The sequence below is a fragment of the Ursus americanus genome, chromosome 7 (genome assembly GCF_024610735.1).
Source record: "Ursus americanus isolate L20-20 chromosome 7, mUrsAme1.1.p, whole genome shotgun sequence".
Classification (NCBI taxonomy): domain Eukaryota; kingdom Metazoa; phylum Chordata; class Mammalia; order Carnivora; family Ursidae; genus Ursus; species Ursus americanus.
This window is the reverse complement of record NC_142133.1, coordinates 54428800-54453470: the sequence shown is the minus strand read 5'-3', so window position 1 is coordinate 54453470 and position 24671 is coordinate 54428800. Positions and strand designations below refer to the sequence as shown.

At 38.3% G+C, this 24671-nt stretch overlaps 1 long non-coding RNA gene across 1 annotated transcript; it reads left to right on the top strand.

Moving 5' to 3' along the window:
* The first annotated feature begins 1358 nt into the window (after window positions 1-1358).
* Window positions 1359-16472, top strand: LOC148109699 (uncharacterized). The gene is made up of 3 exons (XR_015725087.1): window positions 1359-1785; window positions 4056-4109; window positions 15953-16472. It is a non-coding gene; the product is annotated as an uncharacterized LOC148109699 (long non-coding RNA).
* Window positions 16473-24671: the final 8199 nt, after the last annotated feature.

The window sequence follows — 24671 nt, the reverse complement described above, 5'->3', positions numbered from 1 at the left end:
TTGGTGTCGGTGCTCTGCAAAATCTATCCCAGTTGGTCAGTGAAAAGCGGGGGTCACAATCCCTCCTGACATGATAAAAGAGATTACTATAGTTCCCGGTCTATGATACGATCTTAAAAATCACAAGTGATAAATTATACGCATCTTAGAATGTATTTTTTTCCCTCTAAGTGTGTTGCTTCACTGTCAACTTGATTTATCTATAAAAGAAAGCCCGTGAAATTCACTGTAGTGCTTTTTATTTTGGTAGTGTTAAGTATTTGCCCATTTGTTGCCAAATCTTTCGTGATTCACAGAAGTTTAGTATTAGCACCCAAACTCTGGATAATATTAAATCTTGTGACAGATCAACAGAGAAAGTGTTTATTCATGGTCTGACTTTGAAGAGGTCCCACCCACACACTGGTGTGGTGCAAATATTGGCTGATCCTTAATAGAACTACTGAAATTTAAAAAAGTCTGTTGCAGACTTAATATTCGTTTGGCATCTTTATAATGCCCAGAGAACGGTAGATTCCCTGGGATTTGTACTTTAAGAGTAAATATGAGACTGGGCAAATTCCAGGAGCAGGTATCAGAGAAGATCCAAAAGATGTAATGGTCTGTGTTGTTAATATTCCTGTCCCTACTCTTACCGCACAATACAATTCACCCTAAATCTGTCTTGAAGTAAGGTATTAAAATGTCTCTTTATTTGTCATAATAACAGACAACCTGGAATGGAAGAAAGGACTTGAGTTCTAGTCCAGACACATAACCAACTGTGGGACCTTGAGCTCTTCCCTTAACATTTTGTGTGTTTCAGTTGCTCAGCTTTTAATGATGGGAATGGCTAGTCTCTAAAATTGGCTCTTCCACTGGTTCTACAATTCTGAGATTCTGGGTTCTATCAACTGAGCATCTGTATCGTTTTTAATAGAAATGTGATTTCATCTGGGAACATCTGTTACAGTTTATAACATATTTTGCCAAGTCCTTGACCTTAATTTTATCGTAGGCCTCAGATGTTCCCGCACGAATTCTACTCTGCATCTTACCAAAGGAACATCAGTTTCGCTTGTGTCTTGAGTAGTGTCAATCTGACTCAAAAAATATACCAGATTTGCTAACATGATCATTAAATGACTTCTTAATTAAGATTGTCAATACCACCAGTGATAGAGTTCAGAGCTATTTTAGCATTAGAAATTACATAAACTACTCATTTACATTTTTATTTTTATACTTACTGCAAAATCAAAGTATTTTTGTCAAAGGCGTCATACTTTTTCCAAATAAACATGGATTCTAAAATAATTCTGTGACACACGTATTAATTGACTAAAGATACTGCTGTTTTATATCTTCTAATAAAACAATATGCCCTTACTAATAGTTATACCTATTTCTATTATTAACTTAGCAACCTGCTTCTTTGCACTGGAAATTTTATTTTTATGATTTCCTGGCTATAAGAAGAGTTTAGTTTGGGCCATAAAATTCCCCCAGTTTTTTACTTACTTGAAATCAAAGAGATAGAGATAGATTTTTTTTTTCAATCTTCGCCTTTACTATTTGCTCATTAAAAGAAAAAGTGCAGTCTTCTCTGGTTAATTATTAAACCAAGGCAAATCTCTGATTCCAAGGGGAAGAAAGGATAATAAACAAAGAGTAAACAAACAACCCATTAGACTCAGTGCACTTTGGTGCATTGCCTCTCTGAGTCTCTACTTTCCAATCTGCAGATGATGGTGGAAAGACATGAAATAGTAATCACCTTGTGAAATGTACTGCAAATGATTTGAGGTAAGTACAGCTCTTGACCAAGAGTTATAGTTGCCAAGAAGTATCTACTATTTTATGATTAGTTTAATATGCAGAAGTAAGAGACAGGTAAGAGGCTTCCCTGGGATCATGCTATTTTATGATTGTATGTCAGAAACATTCATTTTTTTTTTAAGATTTTATTTATTTATTCGACAGAGATAGAGACAGCCAGCGAGAGAGGGAACACAAGCAGGGGGAGTGGGAGAGGAAGAAGCAGGCTCATAGCGGAGGAGCCTGACGTGGGGCTCGATCCCAGAACGCGGGATCACGCCCTGAGCCAAAGGCAGATGCTTAACCGCTGTGCCACCCAGGCGCCCCAGAAACATTCATTTTATTTTACCTCATCCACTTTCCTTTACAGCGAGTCGGACAAATGTCCATAAGCATATTGGGCCTCCTGACACCATCTTTCTTCCTTCTGTTCCTGGTGCTGTATTGTTGGTCATAACTGGTCACGTATTTTTGGCATCTGGGGATCAAGTGTTGATCCAATATGGTTTAGTTTCTTCGAACGAGCTTCCTATTATAGAATTTTTGATAAGCCTTGTCTCTGTTTCTTCTTAGAACCCCTTGATTACTCCCTAAGGAAACTTAAAAGTGTCGTCAAATACATATCCTTACAAGAAATACTTCCAATATGTTGCAAAAGAAATTCTAGAAATCACAGTGAGGCATGCATTACCATTCTCTGGTTCTTTTGCCCTATCCTATCACTATCTTCTGGCTCCTTTACCCCCAGCTGATCTCTGGCCTCTGCCTGTCTCTATGGGGTGCCTTGCTCAGCTACTTGGAATCTTCTGCTGCCACAGAGCAGAGTCAGTTGCGCTGGTGCTTAGAAAGTCCCAGCACCTTGCGGAGAGGGCTGGAGACGAGTGACAGAGGGAAGGGGAACAAACAAATCCATTTGCACTGTACTTTTCAAAAGTAAAAAAATGTGCCTCCAAAGGGGGCCTCTTACGTGCTCTCTATATCTCTTTGTGGTCTGACTGGGGCAGGAACTACCCATTTCCAAAGACACTGGGACTCATAAGTGTTAAATGATCTGCTTAAGGTCATGCAGTTTGGAAGCATTTCAAATCAGTTTCAGTCTGTATCTTCCAAATGCAGCTCCAGGATTCTTTCCACTCGTTCATTCCAACATCTCTATTCTGGGACGATTATCAGAAGTGCCTGAACTTGTCTTTGGGAAATCCCGTCATTCACTCAAGTGCTTCATGAGGTGCTTTGATTATGAAAACAGAAGACATCTTAAAGCTTTGCTATGATGACAACTAAGAATGTTAACAGTCTATTAAAGTAAGATGTAAGGATTTAGGAAGATACGTATACCCTCACTGTATCTTCTCAAAAGCAGAGTGAGTAATATTGCCAGACAATTCACCCATAGCAGACGTGAGGAAAACAATAGCAGTAGACAGTTCGCTCTGTCTCTGGGATAGCTAAATCTTTTCCCATGAATTCAGAAGAAAAGGATGAGATTTTTCTAGGCTGAATACTCCCTAATTTTCGTTCTATACAAATAGCATAGTACCAACTGTGGACAAGATACTAAAATGCCTTTGAGATGTGCAATGCAAAAGGTATGATTTTAGACTTTGGATCAATGACCTCGAATTCAGGCTAACTTGAGATCCTTGTAAGGTTGTGGCTAAAATGAAATAAAAGAAGATACAAAAGTTGTTACAGAGTGCCTCGAATGTGTGTTAGAAACAATTAAATATGTATTTTTTTTGCTGTCCGATGAATGAAATCAAAGCATTCAGAAAATGCCCCTGGATTTCCAGGAAAGAAGAGCTTAATAGTTCATAATAGTCAAAATTAGTTATGTTAGCAATAAATAAGTATGCAGCATATTTTGGAAATTTTCTTTTTGTAAAAGTGGTCCTAAGCTCCAGATCACCTTATTTAGGAAGTCAAACAAAAACAAAAACATAAAAACAAAAAAGAACCACAAAATATCAAGGCCTACTTCAGATCAATTAAATCTGAATCTCTAGGAGTTTTGGGGGGCTTGGGTTTTTTTTGTTTGTTTTTTTGGCTTTTTTTTTTTTTTTTTTTTAGCTTATCAGGCCATTTAACATATGGCCACAGTTGAGGAATGTTGGTTTGTAACATCAATGGTCTTGAGTAGCAATCCCAGAAAACTTCTTTTCACGGTGACCATGACTTATGTGTGTCTATTTCAGTAATAATGTCCCATGGTGTACCTTCCTTTCCTTCTCATGATGGCTCTATTCATAATTTTTCAGTTTTCTGAAGAGGATCTGAAGGGGACACATCAGCCTGCAGTACCCCTAGCAATGGTAAGTGAAGTGTGAGAGAAGTAACATGAGAGCTGTTCCAGAGCCCACGTCTTAGAGCTGGAGGGAGGAAACAAATGAGAAGCTTCTTCTTCTTGATTATAAGTTGCTGTGACTGTTTTCTTGCTTTTTCCTTGTCTTTCTGGGTCCTTCTTTTTCTCCTTTTTCTCATTGCCTCCCTTATTTACTCCTCTGTGCTTCTCAGCTTCTTATCATCTTCATTTTATTTTTTCTTCATTCTCTTTCTCAGAGAAAAGATACTGGCTTGAGGATAAGAAAATTAAGCTGACGTGTAATCAGTTGTAAGTGCCAGTTAGTTCCGCCAGCTCCACTTGATGTCGGTTCTGTAACCATTTTGGGGTAGTTTAGCTATTTGTATGATTCCCAACCATCCTAGATTACCGTAGCACATCTTAGCTTTTGTATGAATGTCATGTGTGAGGAATACTTACCAAATGTTAGTTGGTTAAATTTCAGTGGTTATCCATTTTGTTGGTGTGCCATTGTTCAAAATATTCTCTTACTACCTTTTTTACTTCTGTAGAATCAGTAGTAGTGTCCCCATTTTCATTTCTCATTTTAGTAATTTGAGGCTTCTATTTTTTCCTTCTTAGTTCACCTATGCCAATTTGTTGATCTTTGCAAAGAACCACATTTTGATTTCATTAATTTTTGCTATTATTTTTCTATTCTCTATTTCATTGATCTTTGCTCTAACTTTTATTTCCTTCCTTCTGCCAGCTTGGGGGTTAGTTTGCTCTTTTTCTTGTTCTTTAAGGCGTAAAATTAGGTTGTTGTTTTGAGCTCTTTTTTTTTTTATATCACCTACTGCATAATACCTTATTTATTTATTTATTTATTTATTATATTATGTTAGTCACCATACAGTACATCCCTAGTTTTTGATGTAAAGTTCCATGACTCATTAGTTGCGTATAACACCCAGTGCACCATGCAATACGTGCCCTCTTTAATACCCATCACCAGCCTAGCCCATTCCCCCACCCTCCTCCCCTCTGAAGCCTTCAGTTTGTTTCCCAGAGTCCATAGTCTCTCACGGTTCATTCCCCCTTCTGTTTACCCCCCTTTCTTCTTCCCTTTCTTCTCCTACTGATCTTCCTACTTCTTACGTTCCATAAATGAGTGAAACCATATGATAATTGTCCTTCTCTGCTTGACTTATTTCGTTTAGCATCATCTCCTCCAGTCCCGTCCATGTTGCAGGAAATGTTGAGAAATCATTCTTTTGGATGGTTGAGTAATATTCCATTGTATATATGGACCACATCTTCTTAATCCAGTCATCTGTTGAAGGGCATCTCGGCTCCTTCCACGATTTAGCTATTGTGGATAATGCTGCTATGAACATTGGGGTGCATTAGGCCCTTCTCTTCACTACGTCTGTATCTTTGGGGTAAATACCCAGTAGTGCAATTGCTGGATCATAGGGTAGCTCAATTTTTAACTTTTTAAGGGACCTCCATTTTTCAAAGAACTGGAACAAACAGCCCTTAAATTTGTGTGGAACCAGAAAAGGCCCCAAATCGCCAAGGAATTGTTGAAAAGGAAAAACAAAGCTGGGGGCATCACGTTGCCAGATTTCAAGCTATACTACAAAGCTGTGATCACAAAGACAGCATGGTACTGGCACAAAAACAGACACATAGACCAATGGAACAGAATAGAGAACCCAGAAATGGACCCTCAGCTCTTTGGGCAACTAATCTTTGATAAAGCAGGAAAAAACATCCAGTGGAAAAAAGACAGTCTCTTCAATAAATGGTGCTGGGAAAATTGGACAGTTATGTGCAAAAGAATGAAACTTGACCACTCTCTCACACCATACACAAAGATAAACTCCAAATGGATGAAAGACCTCGATGTGAGACAGAAATCCATCAAAATCCTAGAGGAGAACATATGCAGCAACCTCTATGACATCAGCCACAGCAACCTTTTTCATGACACATCTCCAAAGGCAAGAGAAACAAAAGAAAAAATTAACTTGTGGGATTTCATCAAAATAAAAAGCTTCTGCACAGCCAAGGAAACAGTCAAAAAAACTAAGAGGCAGCCCACGGAATGGGAGAAGATATTTGCGAATGACACTACAGATAAAAGACTGGTATCCAAGATCTACAAAGAACTTCTCAAACTCAATACACAAGAAACAAATAAACAAATAATAAAATGGGCAGAAGATATGAACAGACACTTTCCTAATGAAGACATACAAATGGCTAACAGACACATGAAAAAATGTTCAAAATCATTAGCCATCAGGGAAATTCAAATCAAAACCACACTGAGATACCACTTTACACCAGTTCTTTTTTTTTATATATATATATATAAACACTTAGAGCTATGAATTTGCCCCTTAAGCACTGTTTTTGCTACATCCTGGAAGTTATGATGTCTTTTTTTTTCACTTTCATTCATCTCTAAGTATTTTCTAATTTTACTTGTAATTTTTTTCTTTGATCCATTGGTCATTTAAGAATGCACTGTTTAGGGGCACCTGGGTGGCTCAGTTGGTTAAGTCATGATCTCAGGGTCCTGGGATCAAGCCCCACATCAAACCCCACAACACACTCTGTGCTCAGTGGGGAGTCTGCTTCTCCCTTTCCCTCTTCCTCTCCCTTTGCCCTTCCCCCCACTTAATGGTCTCGCTCTCTGTCTCTCTCAAATAAATAAAAAATCTTTTAAAAAAAGAATACATTGTTTAATTTCCACAAAATTGTGAAATTTCTAGTTTTACTTCTGTTACTGATTTCTACCTTCCAAGATGGTGGGGAAAGTTACTTCCTATGACATCTATCTTTCTGTATCTATTGAGACTTAATTTGTGGCACAACGTAATGCTGTATCCTAGCAAATGTCCTACGTGCACTTGAGAAGAATGGGTTGTGCTAGTGTTGTGTAGTCTTTTCTGTATATGTCTATCTAGTTGGTTTATTGTATTGTTAAGTTCCCTATCTCTTTAGTCACCCTCCGTCTGGTTATTCTATCCATTATTGAGAATGGGGTATTGAAGTCTATTACTATAACTGTAGAACTGTCTATTTCTCTCTTCGATTTTGTCAGTTTTTGCTTCATGTATTTTGATGGTCTGTCATCAGGTGTATAAATGATTATAATTGTATCTTCTTGCTGTATTAAATCTTAAAAACATATACTGTCATTCTTCGTCTCAAAATCTTTTGTGATTTAAAGTCCGTTTGTCTGATATTAATATAGCCATCCCTGTTCTCATCGGTTACTATTTATATGGAGTATGTTTGTCCTTCCTTTCACTTTTGGTGTATTTGTTACTTTGGTTCTAAGGTGAGTATCTTGTAAACTGAATATACATGTGATAGAACATGTGCTGTTATCCACTCTTCTAATCTCTGTATTCCGATTGGAGAGTTTAATTCATTTACATTAGTAAAGTAATTACTGATAAGGAGGGACTTCTGTCATTTTCCTATTTTTTCTTCTCTGTGCCATATAACTTTACTTGTCCTGCATTTTCTATATTACTGCTTTCTTTTGTGTTTATTTGATATTTTTGTTTAAATTCTTTTCTCATTTTCTTTTGTTTATGTTCTATAGCTATTTTTCTTGTGGTTACCTTGGGGATTACGTTTAACATTCTAAGGTTAAAACACACTGTTTTGAATTTATACCAGCTTACCTTCAATGACATACAGAAACTCTGCTCCTTCACAGCCACATCCCTAGCCATTTAGGTTACTGATGTCACAAAATTGCATCTTTATACATTGTGTGTCCAAAAACATAACCTAATAATTCTTTTGAATGCATTAGTCTCATAAATTACATAGAAATCAAAATTTGGAGTTACAAACCAAAGTTATAATGATACTAGATTTTAGACTAATGATTTTTTTTAAATGAACTGGTTTCATCAATCATGTAGAAAACAAAAAGTGAAGTAACAAACTCCATAATTGTTGCTAAAAGAATACAAGTTTTTATAATTGCCCTTGTATTTTCCTTTATTGAGTTCTTTATTTTGCCATATAGCTTTGAGTTACTATCCGGTGTCTTGTCATTTCATCCTGCAGGACTCCTTTGAACATTTCTTGCAGGGCAGGTCTAGTGGTGATGAACTCCTTTACCTTTTGTTTATATGGGAATATCTTAATGTCTCCCTCACTTTCAAGGGATAATTTTGCCAGATGTGAGATTCTTGATCCAACAGTTGCTTTCTTTAAGCACTTTGAATTTATCAGTACACTGCCTTGTGGCCTCCAAATTTCTTGGTGAGAAATCTGCTGACAGTCTTATTGAAGATCCCTTGCCTCTCTCCTGTGCTCTCAAGATTCTCTTTGTCTCTCTAAAGTTTGATTACAATATGTCTCAATATGGGCCTCTTGGAGTTCATCTTACTTAGAGTTTGTTGAGTTTCTTGGATGTTTATATCCATGTATTCCATCAAATTTGGGAAGTTTTTAACCACTGTTTTTTCATATATTCTCCATGACCCTATAACTTTCTCATCTCTTTCTCAGACTCCCATAATGTGTATGTTGGTCCACTTGATAGGGTGCTATAGGTCCCTTAAGCTCTGTTCACTTTTCTCCAATCTTTTTTCTTTCTCTTTCTCAGACTTCATAATTTTCCTTACTTTATCTCTAAGTGTGCTGATTCTTTCTTCTGCTACTCAAGTTTGCCTTTGAATTCCTTTAGCAAAAAAATCATTTTTATCATTGTACTTTTCAGCTCCAGAATTTTTTTGGTTTCGTTTTAGGTTTTCTCTTGATTGATATTTCCATTTATGTGTGTGTGTGTGTGTGTGTGTGTATACCTTTGTTGTTGTTTTTTTTAACTTGTTCCACATCTTCTTTAGGTCTTTGAGCATCTTTAAGATGGTTTTTTTAACTTGTTCCATATTTTCTTTGAGCATCTTTGAGATGGTTAAAAGTCTTTGCCTAGTATATCTGCCATCAGTTCTTTTGCAGTGACAGCTTCTGTTGATTTATTTTTTTCCTTTTAATGGGCCATACATTCCTATTTCTTGGCATTCCTTATGTTTTTTTGTTGAAAACTAGAAATTTGAATCTAAAAATGTAGAAACTCTGGAAATCAGGCTGTCCTCCTTTCCCAAGATTTGTTGAGTTTTTGTTGTTGTTGTTGTTGTTTCTGTTTGATTGCTGTAGACTAAAAAATTATAATGATACTAGCTTTTAGCATCAGCCTGAGATGTAAACATAAGGTCATCTCAGGGCTTTTCTGAGTCTTTTGCTGGGCATGTGTGGTTAGTCTCTATTATCTCCTATATGTGCAGTTATTTTGAATGTCCTAGTCTTTAATGTCTAGCTCCCAAAAAGAGAGAAATGAAAAAAGTGAAGGGGCAGGGAAAGGGGAGGTGGCCCTTTAAGTCCCCTGGAAGTCACATCAGTCAGAGGGGAAGGGACTTGCAACAATGGGGATAAGTGCGACAATAATGGCTGCTACCTCTTTGTCTGCATCTGTATGATCAGGAGCAGGAACCAGTGGTCAGAGCATAGGTCCCTAATAGTTGGAGGACAGGGTCTGTTTTGCCCAACGTGGCTCCCACAAATTGTGTGTAAGCTGCTCTGGGGACATGCACAATGACTGCCATGCAGCTGGGAGTGGGGATGGGTTGCTGCTACTGTGCTAAGAGTTGAAATAAACTGAAAATAACCACAAGTTACTGTCCATGCGGAAGTTGCAAGTTTTCCAGGGAGTCCAGAGTTCCAAAAAGTTTGCATCAGACAGATTCTGCCAGTGTAGTTGTTGTCTAGGTATGAAGACACACTCCTGGCGCTTCCTAGTCTGTCATCTACCCAGAGTCCCACGAATGACTAATTTTTAATCATTTCAACAAGGATCATTTTTTAATTAATTAATTTAGCTTTCTAAAAACATGATTAATCTGAAATTTCAGAGAAGGAAAATTTTTCAAAAGAGATTTCTGATCATCTCAGAGTCCTTTGTTCAGTCTTCATTGTCCAAAAGCAAAGTATGTATTGGAGAACAAATTTCACAAGAGACTCTTAACCTTTTCCCTGTGACCTGACATGTTCAAATTTCAGTATTCATATGCAAGCATTATGTACTAGAGATGGTCACAAATAGACTTACACCAAGTTTCCTTCCTTTAATGTTTATGTCAATACCAGTGTCTGAGCAGTACACAGTTTTTCTTCTCTTTAACTCAACAACTAAACTCAAGATCAATTCCAGACATTCCATGGCTCTTCCAGGTCACGTTGAGGCTGTAGATGGGAGAAGAAAATATTTCTGCTTCAATGGAGATTTTGCCTAAGGATGCAGCTCCGTTTCTCAATCCATATTGAATGAAACATCTATGCACTTAATAGTTCATTCATTAATCTATAGTCTGAGTTCTTGTTTCCACTAGCACTTTTTAAGACCCTCATCACAGTCTAGTGAGTCTGATTTCTTAAGGAACCCTCAGGCTATTGGGTGAGAAAGACATTCACAATCAATTATATTAAGGCACAGTTAAGTGAGATATTACAGAGCACAGAAGGGGAAAGGACAAATGCTGCTCAGAGGAGTCAGGTAAGGACATCACAGGGATGATGCCTGATCTCAGACTTCAAGATAATTGGGAGTTAATGAGGCAAAGAATATGAGAACAGTAAAATAAGCGAAGGGAACAGCATATGCAATGACACGTTGGCATGTTCAGAGACGTGGAATTCAGAATGCTATCAGGATGTTTATGGAAAGAAGAGGTGGGTGGAAGGAAGATTCTAGAAGCTGAATTTTGACTTTTAGGTCCTCTGACCTAAGGTTATTGGACCTGATTCTATAGGCAACAGAGCATAAATAAAGGGAATTTTGAAGCAGAGAGTAGTTTGTATTTGTTTTCCCGAAAGCTATTTCTAACAGCACACAGAGGATTAATTAGGCACTGGTAGCAAGCAAAGTAGTGCAAGAAAGAAATGTCCTCGGCCTTGGAGAGAAGGTGGAGAAGAGGATTCATGCTTGAGAGACCTTTATGACATATTATTGACAGAACCTGCTATTGGTTGGGCTTGAACTGTAAAGGAATTTTGCTTAGGAGAAGGTTAACTTTGAAGCAGCTGAGGTCACTAGAGGTAACGAACAGGTCACTATAAATTCAGACTTGCTGTTTGAGAGAGATGAAGTTACTCGGATGTACAAGGTAAAGCAGAGTATAGTTGGACTGGAAAGAGAAGTTAGCCAAGGGCCAAACTCCAATGGCAGGGCTTCCATTTCAGATCTTAGCTAGATCTTAGTACACTCTACATGTCCAGAGTTTAGTAGGATTTCTGCAGGTTTGAGTGGATGAATTATCTTCTGAGTCCTCTTATATTAATTTATATTACATAGCTTTTGAATCTCTGGGCAAAGATTGGGCCTAATTAGTAGTATATTACAGCAGGCCCCCCTCTCCCTTACCCATGGGGGTTACATTCTAAAATCCCCAGTGAATGCCTGAAATTATGAATAGTACGGAACCCTACATATGCTGTGTTTTTTCCTATACACATGTACCTATGATAAGTTTAACTTATAAATTAGACACAGTAAGAGATTACAACAAGTAATAAAAAATTGAATAGTAACAATGTACTATAAGGAAAGTCATGTGATATAGTCTCTGTCAAAATATCTTATTGTACTGTACCCACCTTTCCTCTTCTCGTGATGATATCAGATGATAAAATGCCTATGTGATGAGATGATGTGAGGGCAATGACGTAGGCGCTGGGACGTTAGCGTTAGTCTACCATTGACCTTTCTGATGATACACCAGACTGCAGTTGAGCTCAGGTAACAGAAACCATGGAAAGTGAAACCACGGATAAAGGGGGACTACTGTATTCTTTTTTAAATTATTTTTTAAGGGGCGCCTGGGTGGCGCAGTCATTAAGCGTCTGCCTTCAGCTCAGGGCGTGATCCCCGGAGTTCTGGGATCGAGCCCCATATGGGGCTTCTCCACTAGGAGCCTGCTTCTTCCTCTCCTGCTCCCCCTGCTTGTGTTCTCTCTCTCGCTGGCTGGCTCTGTCAAATAAATAAATAAAATCTTAAAAAAAAATTATTTTTTAAAAGAGTAAAGTATTAGAGCAGCAGTGACTTGCTTCTTAATAAGAAGAATTGATCATCATTTTTACATGTTTAGTAGAAGAGAAGTGCTATGAGAGGGGTTATAGTCACAATCCTATAAAGTAAGAAGCACTCAGAGCCTCATAGCACAAAGGAACATCCAGCTTAGAGAGTTTAATAACTGGGATTCCAGCTCAGGTGCCATCTCTCCAGATCCCACGCTCTAAGCCAGTAGTTGTAAAACATGACTGATGCCTCCATTCACCCCCCAGAGATTTTGCCTTAATCGCCTCAAGTGAAGCTCAGGCATTGGTCCTAAAAGCTCCCGTGGCAATTCTAATTGCGGCTAGAGATGCAAACCGCTGCTTCACATCTTATTACTCCACCGCCTTCTGTTCTGGAAGATGCCACACGATTGCACTATCTCCGTGACCCCCCCGGGAGCTCAATGCAGATGGTGCCCCACGGAGATGTATAGTTAGGCAGCTGTGCCTCAATGCATGTTCATTCTCTGAAAAAAACCCTTCAAATCTAAGAGTTTTAATAAGTATAATTAATTGGAATCCTTTGTTTATATGAAGCCAATCAGAGCCTGGAAAGATTTTCCAACTCTTTAAGGGTTATGTGATAGTTTTTAATAACGTCAGAGATCCTATGGATGTATCAAGAATTACCATAATCGATATATTTATTTGATTGCTTGTACCTATAACAGTAGAATCACAAATACAAAACTGGCTAAAATGCTTTAATTTCCGAGGTGGAGAACAATGTCGTGGTATTACCATTCAGAGCGGTATTACTAGGGGAAGGTGGAACCATATGGCCATCGAAGTAGGGAAGTCGCGATAAACTGCCATTCTTAATCCTTGCAGTTGTCTTACTCTTTTTGAAAACCTTTGACTTCATTTACTCTTGTGAGGACTTCACAGAGCTCCTTACCAACTAAAAGTGGTCTTATCTCTTACCAACTAAAAGTGGTCTGAAAACAGCAACAAAAGCAAGGGAGGGACGGGACAGAGGTAAGCTAAGAGTGTAGATGGAATAGGCTTTGCCCTGAAACTGGCTGGGTAGTGTCATCTTCAGATGCCATCCAGAAGATTCCTGAATGCAGGCAGCAGGAATGGAACCAGAGCAATATAAACATTAGCTCTTACAGAAAGAGAATGGGCACTGGAGACAGTCCAGTCCCTTCTTGCCTGATAACGTCACTAGCTGTGTGACCTTGAGCAAAATCATTAACCTCTCTGAATTTCAGTTTGCTCTTCTATAAAAGGACATGGTGATGCCTTCGTCCCAGGGTTTATGTGACCTCCTAACTGTGAAAGTACCTAGCTCAGAGCCTCGTTATTGATTTCTCCTCCACATTGGCCTTGCCTGAAGGACAGTGGTAGCAAAAGCAGAAAGCATATGGGAATGGCAGCCGTGGTGGTAGCAAGTCAAAGGCAATGAGGTGACAACGAGGTGGGCTGGCCACGGAGCACCAGTGCACGATTGGAAGCCTCCAGTATGGCTACAGTCACACACCATCAATTCCATCTGTTTGCCGAAAAGGAACCGCCGTTGTAACGCCGTAGCCTCCTACCCATCAGGGAATAATTCAGCTTGGCCTGCTTTCAGCAGGTCAGCTCGATACCCTGTAGGGTCTCCTCAGAAAGAGCACAGGCTACAGTCATTTCATTTTATGATGCTGCTGCCTGGGTTTTCATTTAATTAAGAAGACTGACCTTTAGAAAGAGAGTTTATTTTTTTTTTCTTCCTCTAGCTTAGCTTACTATGATCCTAATGGAAGCTGAAAATCTGATGGTAAAGAGTGCCAAGTTTGCACTGATAAGGCTAACACATTGTTCCTATCCTTACAAAGAAATTAAATAAGCATAATTATGGATGCAGAAGCCAAAATCTCTTTCAGATAAACCCGACCTCAAGTAGATGAGAAGGTGGGAACAGTAGGAAATGAAAGATAAACCCTAGAGGAATGTATTAAAAAAAAAAAAAACAAAACAAACCTCACATACCAAAGAAGAGAGGCCCCCCAGAACACATATCCTTGTAATTAGCCTTTATCCTAAGCAAATTAAAGTCAGCTTCTTACCAAATCCTTTAAGCCTCTAGAGATGGAGAAGTAGCTACTTAGAGGCTCTGTTGTGTCCAGTATTTGTGGCGGTTCTTAGATAGAATGGCCACACGAACTGGTGGGAAAGGGGTGGTGACCTGTCAGAGTGACTGCAGGCCTGCCCGCACTCTGCATTTGCCGACGGTGGATGATGTCGTGCTCCACAAGGTCAACAAGAGGATGGGGACCTTCAAGCTCCACTGGAGTCTGGAGAAGACTCTGGCATTTGCTCTGCCCTGGATTTATCTGCATACTCCCACGACCTAGTCTCTGCTTAGGAGAGCTCATGAGCTTCGGCCCTGACCCTAAGATCGCAGCCCCTGCTGGCGTGTGTGGGTTCTTGATTTTTGCTGCCCTTTTTCCTCTCTGCTGGAGAACACATTGGTCTTCCCAGAGACCGTTCATCTGGATAGAATGAGATGGCATTACCAACACAGACCACATGACTCTCAGCCGGGTCCTGCCTGTGTCTGGAGGCCGAGTGCACAGTCGTCATTCAGCCCACAACGCCACACCAATGACAACTCCTTAGGGTGGTGATGGACTTAGGCCCCTGGAGTCTGTAATGACCTGTTTCCCAATGTCACCCCGTTGGTAAGCGGCCTTTCTGTAATCAGCTATCATTGGTTTATTGACAGATGAAACAAACAATATGATGTTTACTCAAACTAAGGCTTTGGTGCCAAGGAATTCTGGTTTGTGTCTCCCCAACTGTGAGCGCTTTTATTTCTGGTCCTTTTAAAGGTTGTAAAGTATCATTCAATACAAAATGGAGCAAAGAGATAGAGAAACAAAATACGAATGGGATCTTTGAATAAATGTTGCTAGGTGAAATCCTAAATTACACTGTTATAGCCCCTGGTTTTCTCAGGCAGTGTTAGTTTAGGTAGTAAACTGGCGTTACTTTCCCAGGCACGTCTGCGCCGCGTGAGAAGAGAGACTGTTTCTCACGTTGCTAATTTAATAGCCTTGCTCCGGGCTTTGGCATCACCTTAAATGAAGAAAAGGTCAAGAAAATACGAGACCATGAGCAGTGCTTGTACTTAGAGCACCTATTTCTACCTTCCCAGGGCCTTCCCACCCTTGGATATTTTCTTGTCCATTATACACGAATTCATTGCAGGTCACGTAATTTACCACAAGCATGAATGAACTCAAGGAAAGGAGTGTCATCAACAAAATCGCTTTTGTGTACCTACCGGTGTCTATTGCTAGAGACCCGCGTGCGCACACACACGCACATATGCACATGCTCTCATTTTAACATAGCCAAGAAATAAAAGTCATTTTTCAACTTGAAGCACTGGTATATAACAGAGCCCTTCTCACCTCTGCTCATTATATACCTTAAGGGAAATGGGAAGCCAAACAGCAAACCTTACAGCACGCCACTCCTTCTAAGAGCAGAGTCTGACTATCTTTATTTGAGCTGGCATGGCACTGAAATGTATCCTCACATAAGATAATAGCAGTCATTGCACACATCAGAGTGGAAATAAAATCCATCCACAAGGAGAAGACTAGGTGGAGGGGATGCATGTCCTTAATAAAGGCCGTGTGGAGAATCCTATAAAGGCTTTCACTTCTATTTTTAGTATGACAGATATTCTCTGATAGAAGGATTTTTCTTTCTTACCTGTAATTTTTTTTTCAGATATTGACAACACCTGCAATATCTTCTCCAGCTGATGTTATGATCCATGTGGCTGATTTAACACAATGCCTGTCAGTTGCCCAAATCCTCCCGGGGAAAGGCAGTTTCACGCACACCTCCTTATGGATCATCCCAGCTCTTATTTCTTTTTCCAGATAACAGTCATCACTGCTGCCCTGAACTACCCACACGAGACTTCTCCCCCGCGAGCCAGCTACAACTATTTAAAATACACTTTTAGGTGACATCTTTGCTATTGAGAAGGGCTCTCAATAGAATGCAGTAGTTTCTTCACAAGAGAATGTTGGCCTTGAACGCACAGGACAGAACTGGGGGTTGTGCGTCATTGTAAATGACGGCCGAGATGATCTAATATGGAGATACAGTGCATTCTTTTCTTTAGCGTCTTCCTGTTGCTAAACTAATAATACCCAGGGGGAGGGGAAAATGGGAAAGAGGCTCTATTTTCCTTCCTTGGTAATGACTGCTTGTGACCTTGAGTGTGTTGTAGACGGACATACGGATGTAAACCTGATTCAAAAATAAATTGTTTTTGATTATTTTTTTTGAATTAGAAATCTGAATTATTCTTTTCTAAAGATGCATATTCCATTTTCAATCTCCCTTCTCTTCTCTAGTCCTTCTTGCTTAAAAAAAAAAAAAAAAAAAGGCACCGTGGCTTCGTCTCTTAATAGAATTCATACCAGTCCTCCTGGCAAAGAGAGAGATGGAAAGAGAGAGAGACCAGTGGCAAAATGTCAGGTGTGACAAGATGATACCAGCAGAAGGTGTAGTGACAAGGAGAGGGAAAGAAAGGCCCATGGTCAAAGGGAGGTAGAGCTAAGGAGGATAATAGGATGGAACAGAGCAGAAAAGTTGGCACCGGTTCTTTCCAGCAAGTTTGCGTCAAACGGCTAGCAGGTGCTCTCTTCAATGCCACGCTAGAAAGGGCTGAAACACCCAGACACGGACCGCACAAAGGCAAGGAGTACTTGTTGCCACAGCCCCCTGCTGCTATTTCTGTAACATCACTGAGGGAACAGTGCATGCCCTTGCCTACCTCCCCCAGGAGGCCCCTGGAGCAAATGGTCTTTGGCTTACTCACCTCTCTTTTCCCAGAGCCAGCAGACAGCCTGGTGCATGAGAACCACCTACCAAATGTTTCTTAAGTTGTGTTTGAAAATTGGGTCAAAATGAGTTGTTCTTCGAGAACTCTAGAGGTAAGACAGCATAGATTCCAAGGCCCCGGGGCTTACCCCCAAAGGGGCCTTGCATTTCAGAAAAGGTTTTCTGTAAGATTGGCCAGGGGGTATGGGAAGAAAGTTGACTTGTTATTCAACATTAGAAAATAAAAACAAAGCATTGAAGAGAAAACATGGGTGCAGCAAGAGAGAAAGGAAGAGAGGACATGGAGGGGAGTGGAGCAGTCTGCTTTTTGTGCAGGGGGCTTGAGAAAAGACAGGTGCAAGAAGACCCCAATGAGAAGAGAGATCCTGAGAAACTCACAGAGATTCCTGAGAGAGTAACTCAGGGTGTACAAACATGTCGCCATCCATTTCAGAGGCCAAAAACACCTGCCTACATGTCCACGGCCACTTAGATTGTAGAAATTGCTAGAAAGAAAAAAAAAGAAAGAAAGAAACTGACAGGTTTGAAGTGGATGTTTGTATAATCTATGATTGGGAATGGGAGGAGACGGGGTGCAGGCCGACATAAGGAGGGTGTTGAGAGGGGGAAATTTAAGTCAGATCCATATATTTTACAATGTGGCACCATATCTTTTACTCTTAAAATTTTTCTTCCAGTCTTGCCAGTGTCTGTATATTTGCTTCTACATATATTCACTTATACTCTTTAATTTATGCCATTTTGCTATTTTACCTGTTATGCCATATTTTAAAAAATCTGCCCCTCATTTTCTGAAATACAGATTTGAACTAACATGAAACTATAAAACTGTAGGTCTGGATTTTTCAAAAATAGAGATTTTTTAAAAGATTCTATTTATTTATTTGTCAGAGAGAGAGAGAGAGAAAGGGAGAACAAACAGGGAGAGCCACAGGCAGAGGGAGAAGCAGGCTCCCCTCTGAGCAAGGAGCCCGATGCGGGACTTGATCCCAGGACTCTGGGATCAGGACATGAGCCGGGCACCCCATACATAGAGAGTCTTAATTGTAGGGCAATCTTATAATCATATTTATGCTTATTTCACAGAGTGTAATAGTCAAATGAGCTCTGGTCATTTCACTATCAATCTATACCAGGAGGACAGCAACGTGGTTCGTGGGATTTTGGCATTCTCCGTGGATTTGCCTGGCATTCAAGTAACCAAAGTCATTACTTTCTGGATCATAATTTCAGAAAATGAGATAGATCCTAGTTTTAAAGCCACAAATTTGTCCTTTATCCTAACTCTATCCATTTCATCGAGTTGTTCATTATCAATTGGCTTCTGATTAGAAAGTAAGACTTGGAAAATATTAAGTAAAAGTTATTTTCTCCCAGTTAATTTGTGCTCTGTCCTGTTTTTGCTTTTAGGAAATAAAAAGTTTGAAAATTATTTCTCATTTAATCAATATTCTTTCTCAAATTGAAACAGAAAACTATTTTTTTTTTGGCTTTTTTAACTTTTTAACAATGGAATTTAGCCTCCGAGTTAATATTTTGGATGAATGATTCTTATTCCTAATTTTTTTCATAGATAATATTATGTATTTCATTAAACATTTTTAGAAGACAGAACGCACTTCAGCAAATATTTACATTTTTTTAAATAACCACACGATTTCCTTAAGTAGCTGTTCTCATTTTTTTTGGTACGGTCTGTTTGACATAAATCGCCCCTTTCTTTATCTTCATTTGTGAAATGATCGTTTTTATTGCCATTAGTATTTTTAACTCATTTTCCATGTGAAAGGTCCCATCGATTCTCATAGGATCCATGACTCTTACATTCTGTGAACAGAATGAATGAATACACCAATATGCATTTACTCAATTTAATATTTAAAAATTTGTTGCCAACATCTCTCTGAGCATGAACAGTTCTGACGAGCATCTCTGTTTGGCACTGAGACCAGAGCATCACTGTAGCCCTGATTTTGGAATCAGAGAGTGAATAAAACACTAGTTTGCTTTTTCTACACCTACAATTATTTAGGACAAAGAGTGTGCCATGCCTTATTTAAACAATATTAGAATACGTAGAAGTGATAATTAAAATTTTTTTAACTTCCTGATTTTAGTCTTGAGAAGCCAATACCTAATCTAATTAGGGCATGAGAAACAATTCCAGCACATTCCGCGTTAAATTTGAATATGGAAAAGTAAACTCATGGAAAGAAGAGCCACTGTTAACAGTTTAAAAGCCCAGAAAACAAATGTATCAGGAGTAGTTTTCTTCTGATTCTTCAAAAGTTTTTTTTTCCAGTTTAGTATTTTGTTTTTCTTTTTTTACAAAGATCTCTCATATATGTTCTGCTGCTGGATACTCAGTTTGTGACTGTGTTGATTTTCTATCCAGGGTAAAGTCCAAATGTCACAATCTTGCAATAGATGAATATACTCTATAATTGGTAATTTGAGAAGTAACCAATTAATAATGGTTTTTTTTTAATAGAATATAGGTCTACTAATCTCTGGCTAAATTTACAGATCTATGGGAGGTATCATATGATATATAAAAGATATAGCCAATGGTCTTTGTCTGAAGAAGCTGCTCATTTTGAGAAGAGAAAGTTGGTTTATATGGAATAAAATACAAGGCAATACGAATAACAACAGTGTTTAGGTACAGGGCACATGAGATCTTTGTTGTGTCTGAGATGGTGAGGCAAGCAGTGGGACTTGAGTTGCATCTGTAAAAAGAAATATGCTTTGTATCGACGGGGAGTGGGATGGAGAACATTTTGGCCTCAAGAATGGGAAGGATGTGGGTGGAGCGATATGAATGTGGGTGACAGGTTTGGGGGCTGTTTGCTTTAGTACCCTTGGAGCAGAGGATGGAATGTTCATACAGCTGAGCAGAGGAAGATGGGACTATAGGGGAGTATTGGAAAGAGGCCGGGGATGATTATGGAAGGGAGGAGGGTCAGCTGGACCTTGAACCTTATTGTGAACTTTATTCTACAGATAGTACTGAAACTCTTAAGGACTTCCAAGCTCAACAACTGGGTCCGACGAAACGGTTTTTGGAATATTAATCTGACAGTGTTTTGCAGAGTGCTTTTGAAAAGGAAGAAGAGAGAGCTCAGTGAGTAAAGTATTTAATACTCCAGGCACAATAGATACAAGCCAAAAATAGTAAGGTGGAGTGAAAAAAGATAAAAATTCTAAGCGGTGCTTTTAGATTTTCAGTTCAAGGCAAAGCAAAGGGCTATCTCATGAGATTTGTCTGTTTTTAAAGGCAGCTTCCCTATTTTCTTTCTGCCAATCTACGTGTTTATATTCTGACCTGATACTCTGATAGAGAATGTATTTTGGGATTGTTCTCTGTCTTTCATCCTCATTACAAAGGACTGGCCCAGTGATTGGGATGCCTGTAAAACTCTCAGCCAGTGTGAGGACAAAGAATCGAGCTCGGATGAAGGAAAATAGATCTGTCTGTCTGGATGTTGCCAAATATTCCATTTTTTAGTGATCTTTAAACCCGTTGGGCCACATAGATCATAATTTACTTCCAAAAGTTTGTGAAATTCAAGAGCTCTGAAGCAAGGCTACCTGTGTTTAATCCTAGATTTACCCTATTGTATTGGTGACTTTGGACAAAAGAGAATCTATTATTCTTCGATTTTGTACTTCTAGCTTCTGTCACAGCCTTATCCAACAGTGTTTGAGAAAAGGCACCTTTAAAGACGTGTATAGTGAATAGAAGGCTGACTTTAACAAGTCATTAAATCTTAAAGAAGACCTGTAATAACCCATCTCTCCTACCCCAAAGCTTTCCATAATCAACCAACATCTAAGTATGAGCCAGCAGGTACTTGCTGATACAACAAAGTGTGTGTTGACAGGAAAAGCTAGATTTCAGTTGATCAAAGGAAAAAGGCACTCAACTCTGCTTGGTTTTTGTAGCCACTAGAAGCTAGAGTCAGTTGTGCTATGGCCTGTGTCAATGGCTTCAAGAGGCACAAGGCCACCAGGCAACCAGCTGGTAGGGTCAGTGGAAAATATGGGAAATTATAGGTTACTTGTATGTAGAATTTATTTTTACAGGAAATAGAGGCTAAGTAGTTCAGCCATGGAGTTTATAGAAAATAGTCTGAAATCTCTTATTGGAATGATTTTGTAATGTAAATCAATAATATTTGATTTTTGTGTTTTTGAAAGATACTCTTTAAAAGCAGCAATGAACTCAAACAGCACAAATGCATGTAAAATTTAAAAATAAATACTACATCTGCACTTCTCTAGAAAGTTAATGATTCGTGCTGAATTGCACAAATTATTTGTCAACATTTACCATTCTTCCCTAGGGCTGTGGCCATGTCCCTTGACACATGAAAAACTGAAATCTGCTGAATAAACATTTGCATCTACTTCAAAAGCTAATAATTATTTTAAGAAGATTTAAAAAAAAAATAATTTTACACGTGGAGCTGCAGAAGGCCCATGTTCACATCACTTCATGTCATTTTTCGTTTAGATCAAAAAATTATTCTTATAAATTTCGCTCATTTTTAAAAGATTTTATTTATTTATTTATTTATTTATTTAGAGTGCCCACACAAGTGGGGGGAGGGGTAGTGGAAGAAGGAAAGAGAGAGAATCTCAAACAGACCCTACTGAGTGCAGATCCTGACACGGGACTCAGTCTCAGGACTCTGAGATCATGACCTGCTCTGAAATCAAGAATTGGTCATTCAACTGACTGAGCTAACCCAACTGCCCCAAATTTCATTCATTTTTAACTTCAAGTTTTCTTATGCACATATGAAAAGTGTTTGCATGTTTGTTCCATTTGCAGAAAAACTTGACATTGCTAGATGATGTCAGTATCAGTGGCATCTGATTCCAAAGAGAAAGTGGATTAATTGAGAAAATAATTCATTTTTTAACTCAATTCATAAAATTTAAGTAATGTTTTGGAACTTGATTGAATAAAAGGTTGAAATATTTTACAATTAGAGATGCTATTGCTAATTTTTGAAAACGAAACTTCTGATTTGGGTTGCATTTGTTTTGAAATTTTGGAAATCTTTAGCTAAAGGAGTCAATGAATAGAGTGCCAAAATTTTTCAACTTTTGAAGTTTTGGTGAATTGCAAGTTATTGAAAATAAAGCAAAAAGGACATATTGAAATTTATCCCTACAGAAACAAAGAGGAATGGAAGAAATTAAACACAGAAAGAAAAAAGTGTATAAAATTTTATATCGAAGTTACATAATTGTGCTCTGTGATATCTCGACGTTCGGAAAAATCTTTGAGTGAAGCTCATAGTTTGAATTGGATTCATGTCCACTTTGAGAAGACCTTTGATTTTTGTGGCAACTACATTTTGCTAAAAATTCAAATAAATCATGAATAAAAATCATTTGATGAATGTTGACTTATAAACGTATTTGTTCAAAACAGTAACTTGAATGGAGGTAAATGATGGTACTTATGAAAATATTTGACATAAAATATTTATGCATTTTAATTGAAAATTGAATTAAGGATAGTCTTTCCACAGTGTGTTCGGAGCTTACAGGGTATCTCAACAGGTGCAGCAGGAGGATATGCAGTAAAAACTGTTACGTTCGACAGAGAGGAGTTAATTGAAGATACTTCATTAACTATAAAAGAAATCCTTGAGAGGGAGATCATGCCAATTTTATGAAAAATTAGAAGTAAAACAATATTAAAAATGCATTCTTTAGAAAAAAGTCCCAATGTCACAGAATAAGAGAAATACAGCTAAGAAATTTATTTAAAGGCAATGTGACTAAGTGCCAAAATTAATTATCCTGATTGTAATTTTTCTTAAATTAAAAAAACCTAAATTTTATTTATTTACTTATTGGGAGAGAGAGAGAGAGAGGGAGAGAGAGAGAGAGGAGTGGCAGAAGGAGAGGGACAGAGAGAATCCCAAACAGGTTCCATTCCCAGCACAGAGACCAATGTGGGGCCCAATCTCAGGCCCATGAGATAATCATCTGAGCAGAAATCAAGAGTTGGACCCCTAACAACTGAGCCACCCAGGTGTCCCTATCTTGATTGTATATTTTTAAAATATTTTTGCGGGGGCCTGGCTGGGTCAGTCAGTAGAGTGTGCAACTCTTTATCTCAGGGTTGTAAGTTTGAGCTCCATGTTGGCTGTAGAGATTATTTAAAAATAAAATATTTAAAATATAAATAGTATTTTTTGATAAATATAAGTTCCAGTTTTGTTTTGTTATATAGGCTATTTTTATTTTTAGAAAGAATTTTATCATTGAATATTGTTGAATACATCATTTCATGTCTGTCATCATAAGAATACTAATTTACTGTCAAAAATATATCAACAATTGAACAATTTTCCTTACTTTCAATGCACCTTTCATTTTAAAAACTGTGCTAGTCTGAAAAAGGTGAGTCTCTGGAGCCCAATTTCCTAGCCCTAATATCCTATTCTGACTCTTACTACCTTTGAGAAGTTAAATAGTTACTTAAATTATTTAAATGGACACGGTTTCCTCATCTATAAAAATGGAGATAATAACAAGTTTCCTAAGGCCAAGAGATTAAATGAGCAACTAACTGAATGTAAGTTGGCATCATCATCATGCTCTTCTGAAATTTTTGCCTAGGCGGCCTAATTTTATAACCCATTTACAATTACCAAATATCAGCAAAATATCGTATGTATTGCAAAAAAAGACAAAGAGGGGGGATAAAGGATGCTAAATAAGGAGTAACAAGTTACAGATAAAATATGGAAAAAGTCATTTGGTGCTTTTTATAACTGGTAGGGTTTTTAAAAAATATTGGTGCTTCTTATTTAATAAGGTATAAATGGAGTTTTTTTTCTTTATGTATGTCAAATGAATGGTTTTAAATCGAAGTATTAAATAACTATAATAGATACATCCAATGACCTAAAATAATTGGAATATATGAAGAACTACTTTATTTTTATTTTTATTTTTTTTTTAAGATTTTATTTATTTATTCGACAGAGATAGAGACAGCCAGTGAGAGAGGGAACACAAGCAAGGGGAGTGGGAGAGGAAGAAGCAGGCTCATAGCGGAGGAGCCTGATGTGGGGCTCGATCCCTTAACGCCGGGATCACGCCCTGAGCCGAAGGCAAACGCCCAACCGCTGTGCCACCCAGGCGCCCCTGAAGAACTACTTTAAAGTAATATTTATTAAAAAAGGGAAAAGTCACTTGTGATAAGCACCACGTGTTGTATATAAGTGACCAATCACTAAATTTCGCATCCAAAACTAGTATTACTCTGTATATTAACTAACTGTTAGGTAAACACAAACTTGAAAAAGAAAAAAAAAGCGAATAGCACCTGGTACTTCATAGTCTTTGCCTAAAGGAGGATTGTTTGAATAACAGAGATTTGAGGCGCCAGATACTATTTCTCATAAGAAGCATAAGATTACGGGAGTTACATTTCTTCTTTGTACATGTAACAGTTAAATAAAAGGATGTGGATTCCTGTTTGTAGCAGAAAGGAACAGGGTGAAAATTACTCCTCACTTCAAAGTAAGTTTCTTTTTGCTTAGTTTGTTTGTCTTTATTG